Source organism: Mercenaria mercenaria, chromosome 17 (genome assembly GCF_021730395.1).
Source record: "Mercenaria mercenaria strain notata chromosome 17, MADL_Memer_1, whole genome shotgun sequence".
Lineage (NCBI taxonomy): Eukaryota > Metazoa > Mollusca > Bivalvia > Venerida > Veneridae > Mercenaria > Mercenaria mercenaria.
The window spans coordinates 28,873,556-28,881,854 of NC_069377.1; the positions used below are offsets into that span (position 1 = coordinate 28,873,556).

Sequence of the window (8,299 nt, forward strand, 5' to 3'; positions counted from 1 at the left end):
TTATACTAGTTAACGTCGTCTTTTTTATGAGATACTTAGATTAAGATAGGTATTGGCGTAACGTCATTTATCTGGAAAACGTAGAATAAAGCCTGTACGGAAATGAATATCATTTTATGAATTTATGGCAATAGGTGATTGAATATATAACAACGGCAGCGTGACTATCTTTCTAAAGTTAATGTGATATTAAAACATTTGACAAGTTAAACAATTCCGAAAAATGCATTAAAATTAGCATGAAATGCGCGGTGCTCTTAATCATGGGCAAATATCTAAACAACAAGCACACGGACCTAAATTTCACCATACTATAGGCCGTATGTTTATTAACAACCGTGAGAAGCTTCATTAAAATCAACATTGTAGAAAAAAATCTATTTGCGAGAATGTTATCAGAATTGAGATTTTCCCATATACTCCCATTATGAAAACACAGATGAGGTTAAAAATTTTTAAAAACACCTCAACAAATCAAGCACACGACCCTATCTTTTTTATTTGCCGAATTTTCTAAGTATATTCTGAAGTTTTGAATTCTACACTGTAGCAATTTTTTTATCCGACTTAATTACTCGGATTTAGATTCATTTAAAAAAAAAACACTCATATTTTAGGAAATAGTTTTAGCTGCTTATTCCTTACAGTGTATTTTGTTAAATATGAAAACAACATTAACTGCATTTCCTTTGCTTTACTTCTTACCTGTAAACAGGTATTTGTTCTGTTCATTGCATTTGCCGTTACTTTAGATAGAAATTCACGTATTCGAATTTCAAAACTTCCTGTTCGATAACGTCTGTATATATTCAACTGTGTGAGAAGAATGAATAAGTTGCAGACTGGCCAGCTGCGCTAATGCTTTTTCTGAAACAACAGTTGGAAAGGGTTTTAAATAGATATCGTTAAAAAATTAAAATGTATGTTTATAAACAGAATTACTGCTACTGTACGATATTTTGTGGAGGCCTAACTTCGTACACATGAAGCTGATACTCCTTTATCGTCAAAAGAATGCGTTTGTACTGTTCAGAAAAAGTATCATCAACTTTACTCTTATACAGGTGAAAATAAATTTGAAACAAACCAACAAACCAACAGAACAAAGAAACAATTCAATAATAAGTCTGATAATAATGCTGTTCCAAAAAGTGGAAAGGACGTGTGCAGAATGGAGTTCGTCCTACGCAAATTAAGATATAAATGACTTATTCCCTGGTCTGACATACAATGAAGTATAATTTCCAAATTAATATATAGATTATGACTTTGAGAAAAAAATTATCTTTATTTGTGTCAGATACCAAAGTGTAAAAATATGTAGTAATACAAATTATATGTCATGTTCCTATCACCCCCAGAGGTATACTAACCTCTGATCGTCGGAAATTAAGTAACGCGGACAGCTGTTTTTATACGAGAGGCTTCCTGACGTTAATATTCCTCCGGAAATTGACATATCAGTAAGATTTTATATCAAACATTGCTCAATACGAATGCCTAGAAAATGTTCTCAAATTGTAGGAATAGTCTAAACTACTACAATATTGACGGTATTGAGAGCAATATGTCAGGGTACGTGTACTAGCTAATATTTATTACTTCACTCCTTATAGAAATCGCCGGCCTATAGCTTGACTGTGCTACATATATCTGACCGGTCTATATTCAACACGCTAATAAGTAAAAAAATTCAAAATAAACTGTGACATTTTTTTCATGTCATGTAATAAAACACTTATTGAATGGTTTACCGGTCAACTGCCGAACTATTCGGACCTCGAGCAATGGTTTTGACTATTGACAAGCCAGCCATATAATATACATAGCTTTATACCTATAAAAGGTTACTTCTAACTGTGAAATAAACAATCGACTTCGGACATGCTATCCTTTTTAAACTAAGATGAAAATCATTTTCACCAGTAGATTTGAATATATTTTTTGTGATCTCTCGGCTTCAAAGACAAATGGCAAACGTGCAAATCATTTCTTACATAAACGGTAAACGTGTCACATGTATACATGTACAACAGTTAACTAAATAACCTTGATTACCATTCTATAAAACTGACACATGCTATGAATTAGGAAATAATTTATAGCAAAGCCGTGTTTTAACACTATTTATGCACGATGGGCGATTATACGTCAGGCGTAATTATTATACGAGGGCGCAGCCCGAGTGAAATTTTTTCGAACGACGTATACTATCAAAGCAGGGTTTAATTTTCGCTATATTCGCCAGACACGTCGACGTGACGTAAACATAATATCGTTGTGATGATTTGATCATTGCTAGTCATATCAGAATTGGTTTATAGTTTATTGCAGGGACATACGTCCAACATTAAGTATATGGCTAAAAACCATCAATATTTCGCCAAAACATGTATATGTATAAAATTATTATATGTGACGTCGTCTTTGAAAACCGGTCCAAATGCGGCATGACGTAATATCGAGAAACGACGTTTAAAGTTGCACCAAGTTTACGCGCGCAGCTTTCTTACACATGTTTTAATTAGCAAAAGTTTGACCGTTAAAGTACGACTGCTTGTTACATGATTGATGACAGCCTACTACAGAAAGAATATTTAGACATCAGACCTATAAAAAATAGTGATATTACGCCTGAGGCAAAATATTTCGTTGAATTCCAGAAAATCAGTTGTTTCCCCTTCGCTATGTTTCCGGTTTCGGATTTTAACAGTAAAACAGGGAAGCATGTGAAGTTTACTTTTGTTTAACTACCTTTTGTTCAACGATGAAGGGATCTGAGACTTGTAATACTGTTTACTGATTTGGTAAGTGCCGTTTATAAACAGTTGTTAATGAAGTTCTCTAATATATTTGAAACTTTCACTGAAATAAGTCGTTTTTATTTACCCGGAAGTGAATCCAAAACATACCGAGGGAAATTTATGAAATTTATCCTGTGGCCACTAAACACAGATGATTCCACTATGCCTGTGTATTTAATATAAAATGGCCAGTTGGGTTATCACAAAGATTATTGAAGGCAGGCAGCTTCTTACTCGAGGTGACCAGGATTCATCAAATTAGTTCATTGTCCATAGTAAGCATTATTATGGAAAATACATGTAGCAATGATAATTAATAAATTTGATGCAGACTTATAGATGCCTGCCTGTGTCACATCATTTTTTCGAAAAGTCCCCTCTCACGTAGTAGCCAAGGTATTTTAAAAGGAAATATGCAGATGTCCGGTAACCGGACGCCTACACTGCATTCTAGCTGTCCGGCAACAATACGACTAGCCTCTCCGCGAATGTTTTTCTAGCTGTTCGGCGATCTTTTTATATATGAATACTGTAAGGAAATAAATTTATTGTATCACTTTTTGGCATAGGTTTGAATATTCACATGCAAGGCGTATACAATATTTTAAAATTGATTACCGGACACCTAGAAAACCCCTATAGGATAGAAATTTGGATAGGCTAGGCGTCCTGTTACCAGTTGGCTAGAACACCGGCTAGGTTTCTGCTTACCGGATGTCTAGACACTTCCATTTATAAAATGGTAACTGTTTTTGCTGTGGGTCTCATAAGTCATGTTATTTCTGTCAGGTGACTACTCTCTTTTCTGCTAAATTTTTGATTCAGAATGTTTGTAACAGGATGATTTTTTGGGATAGTGGGAATTTATGCCATATAATGAAAACTTTTTAATTTTGAAATTTCTGAGCCTTGCTGTGTGTAAAACAATTTATGATCCTGTAAAAAATAGATTCATAGTATAATAACTTTTATAGTATTTTGTGGTAAGTTAATGAAACCTTTCACAGTCACATTATTAAATTAATATTCATGAAGTTTTTGATTTTAGTGATGTTTACAGTCAAGTAATGTATCTTCTTTCAGATGATATTCCTTGTTCTTTTGATGGTTCATTCCACTATACAGCTGGTTCATATACCATACAACAGCCAGGAAATTGGCCTGTTTACTTTAAGATCCCAAGAAAATGTAACATATTTTGGATGTGCTTTGAGGAATCAGGTAAGTAACAAGCAGCTAATGGCTCTTATTAAAATTTTAATGCAATATATTATTTATTTATACCTCTGTCTAGGTTTTGTTGGAGTCAATTCAAAATAAGTCTACTTCTACACTAATGATTTGTACAATGTATGTACATGTACTATGACTATTAAGTGGCCTAAACTGACAAAAGTGGCATTATTGAAATTTAATTTCAACAATCTGATTTTGAAGAGGATCAGTTGGTGTAAAGTCTTCATTACATTGGCTGTTAGCCTGAGAAAAGTCTGTGGCACTCAATAAGTACATGGATGATTTGAATGCTTAACACAACATGTACATGTGTATAAGTTGATATATCATTAACTTTAGAATATAGTTTCTATAGGAATTTTAATTAAATATACAAAGTAAATCAATTAATTGTAAAATTTTGTTTTTAAATTGTAATGTGATTATTTTTAAATTTAATTAACCCATTCTTGACTTAGACATTGTGATGTGATTGAATTTTTTTACCAGTTTTATTGCACCAAGAATATAGATTAGAATGAAGACTGTAAAGGTTCCTGAGATACATGAAGATAACAGATACTTTTACCAAAGACTTTTAAATCTTTTTTCAGGAATGCAAGTGTTTCCTCTTGTTTATGAAGCAACTCAGTTGGTTAAGGGGCAGACAACTTGTGAGCATGGTACATCACTACCTGTATTGGTATTCCATTTTGACAATGTTGCTAGCTAGAATAGAAATAACATCTTGCTGTGGTACAGTCTGTGGAGACTTTTACTAGGTAACAACCATTTTTGATAGCTGTTAAAACATTGTATACTTTTAACCCTTAGGCTGCATGAGGCAGCTATGTCTGTCTTTGCAACCAGTGCAGATCAAGATCAACCTGCACATCTGCGCAGTCTGATCATGATCTGCAGTGTTTGATACTTTGCAAATTTTCTATGAGAACCCCCTATAAGCTATAAATGGTACTGTCTCTATTTAAAGATGGAGTAGTCAGTTTTACAAATTTAGCAGGTTAAGAGTTAACCCAATAAATGCAAAAAAATGTTTTTTTAGAACATCCTATTTGCAGTAATCAAAATCTACAAACGAAGTTCATTTTATATACTGACAGCACGCTGTTGTCAGTCTGTTTGTCAATATTTTAGAGCATTGGTTGTAAGAAATTAAAGAATCATCTATTATCAAATAGTGATAACTCTGCTTTTATTAAATAAAGAGACTCCTAGGTTAATTATTTAAAATAATATGGTTAATTATTTAAAATAATATGTTTTACTTATTTGTTACAGGATATCACAGATCAATTGAATATTCAACAATGATCACAGACCATGCAAAGTTTGAATCTGACTTGCACTTTTGAATTTAGAAGAATCTGTGGAGGAGGGTGAACGCTGAGACCTTTAATAATACATGATATTGCTGACACAGTGTGTCAGTCTTGAAAGAAAGGCCATAACACTGCACAGTTGGTCAACAATGATTTAAATCCTGTCACATTCCCACCAGTGGAGAAATATCTTATCACAATATTTTTAACTTTTAAAGAAGATAACCAAGTATTACCACTTAATCATGTCTGCAGAAACACCTGGATTGTTTTGTGTTAAAAGTGACAGTCCAGTTAACTCACTAAAATCTACTCCCCCTTGCCAAACGAATATTATGACATTGAATGACACAAACCTGACAATGGTACCTGTATGAACCCATAAGAGAATAGTATTTGTCCCGAAAAGTCAAAGGATTCTGTTTGTCCCAAACCACTTCAACTGAAAACTAAAATTGTGATTGGCGAGGATTTTTCTGAGAACTGAAAAAAGGAAGTGAATGTAAAAGATAGAAATTGTTGTTGAATTCAAACGTTTTAATACATTACACTTTAGCCTGTTTTGCTGTTCATATAGATGTGTTTAGCTGTTAAGGTTAAACATCAAGTAAAGGTTGTAGTTTCAGTTACCTACATTGAAGTATTGGCTGGAAATAGATATTTACTTTTCATCAGAGTTTGTAGCATAGTAACCTTCATCAAAAGTTAAGCTGTTATGTTAATTATTAAAGTATTTTTAGAAAAAGGAATTCAGTATGTATGTTGCCATGGTAACATAATTCAAATTATATTTCATTGAAATTATGGACTTGTATTTCAAAAAGAGATCTACACTATATAATGTAATGGTAAAAGAATGTTCACTTTTTTGTATTGTCAGTTATAACTAGCCAGTGAAAAAACAGATTATGAGGAAAGGGATGACTGAAATGTTTATTCTTACATAACTACTTTTGTTACAGAACATGGCTGTTTTAAAGTTTTTATGTGAATTTTTCGGATTTCTTTCCTGAATACTTATACTTTCAAATATTAAACTTATAGAAATACTTTTTATGCCCCCGAAGGGAGGTATATAGTTTTTGAACCGTCTGTCGGTCTGTCAGTCTGTCCGCAATTTTCGTGTCCGGTCCATATCTTTGTCATCGGTGGATGGATTTTCAAATAACTTGGCATGAATGTGTACCACAGTAAGACGACGTGTCGCGCGCAAGACCCAGGTCCGTAGCTCAAAGGTCAAGGTCACACTTAGACATTAAAGGATAGTGCATTGATGGGCGTGTCCGGTCCATATCTTTGTCATCGATGGATGGATTTTCAAATAACTTGGCATGAATGTGTACCACAGTAAGACGACGTATCGCGCGCAAGACCCAGGTCCGTAGCTCAAAGGTCAAGGTCACACTTAGACTTTAAAGGATAGTGCATTGATGGGCGTGTCCGGTCCATATCTTTGTCAACCATGGATGGATTTTCAAATAACTTGGCATGAATGTGTACCACAGTAAGACGACGTGTCGCGCGCAAGACCCAGGTCCGTAGCTCAAAGGTCAAGGTCACATATAGACGTTAAAGGTCATTTCATGAAAGTGCATTGATGGGCGTGTCCGGTCCATATCTTTGTCATTCATGCATGGATTTTAAAATAACTACGCATAAATGTGTGACACAGTAAGACGACGTGTCGCGCGCAAGACCCAGCTCCGTAGGTCAAATGTCCTAAACTCTAACATCGGCCATAACTACTCATTCAAAGTGCCATCGGGGGCATATGTCATCCTATGGAGACAGCTCTTGTTTAAAATAAGCTTTTGCTTTTAAGTATTATTGTAGAAAAAGGGAATTTAAAACATATGTCGCCATGGTAACACAATTTTCATAGAAAATATGGAAAAATTTTAATTAGCTGTACTTTCTAGTATTCTACTTTAAAATATGCATAAACAATATAAAAATCAATAGTAATATATGTTTCATTTATTTCAAAATAGTTATTTATTACCAGCAGGTAAAAGGCAAGTTATGAAGAAACAATGACAGAAATGTCTTATTCTTATAGTTATTACTCATGTTACAAACACTGTCATAAAACAAAACATTTTAATTTTTTAACATGAAATTTTGAGATAATAGTTTTGAATACATACCATTTTATAATATTCAAGTTATCTGAAACACTTTTCCAAATTGAGCTCTTTTTTAAAGTACTATTGTATAAAACAGAATCAAATGCATATGTTGCCATGGTAACCTAATTTAATAATGTTTTTATAGAAAATGTGAAGGACTTTAGCCAGCTAGATCTTTGCACTTTAAGTGAATATCTAAATATTCTTTGTAAAAGAAGATTCATTTATTTAAATATAGCCAGTGATTACCAATAAGTGAAAACACAAACTGAAGAAACAAGGACTGAAATAGTTTATTCTTGTGGTTATTACCAATGTTACGAGATCTGTCATAAAACCAAACATTTTATATCTTTTCACATATAATTTTCAAATTTTACTTTCGAATGCATATACTTCATTATATTCAACTTACAAGAAACATTATTTTAAATTCAGCTTTAAATTTGTTTTAAGTACTATTGTAGAAAAAGCAATTTATTGCATATGTTGCCATGGTAACGCATTTTGAATAATGCTTTCATAGAAAATATGAAAGATTTAAATTAGCTGTATTTTTCTGTTTTAAGAAAGCATCACAAAAATAAAATTTCATAGTAATAGAAGGTTCCTTTTTTCCAAAGTAGTCATTTATTATCAGCATGTAAAAGACAAGTTATGAAGAAACAATGACAAATCTATCTTATTCTTATTGTTATTACCCATGTTACAAAAACTGTCATAAAACCAAACATTCTTAATATTTTCATGGGAAATGTTCAGTTTATTTTTGTAAATACATATGCCTTAAAATATTTTACTTTTTAAAATC

At 32.8% G+C, this 8,299-nt stretch overlaps 1 long non-coding RNA gene across 1 annotated transcript; it reads left to right on the forward strand.

Moving 5' to 3' along the window:
• The first annotated feature begins 2,673 nt into the window (after positions 1-2,673).
• LOC128550168 (uncharacterized) lies at positions 2,674-5,546 on the forward strand. Its single transcript, XR_008368154.1, has 4 exons — positions 2,674-2,807; positions 3,888-4,025; positions 4,634-4,801; positions 5,319-5,546. It is a non-coding gene; the product is annotated as an uncharacterized LOC128550168 (long non-coding RNA).
• The last annotated feature ends 2,753 nt before the right edge of the window (positions 5,547-8,299 follow it).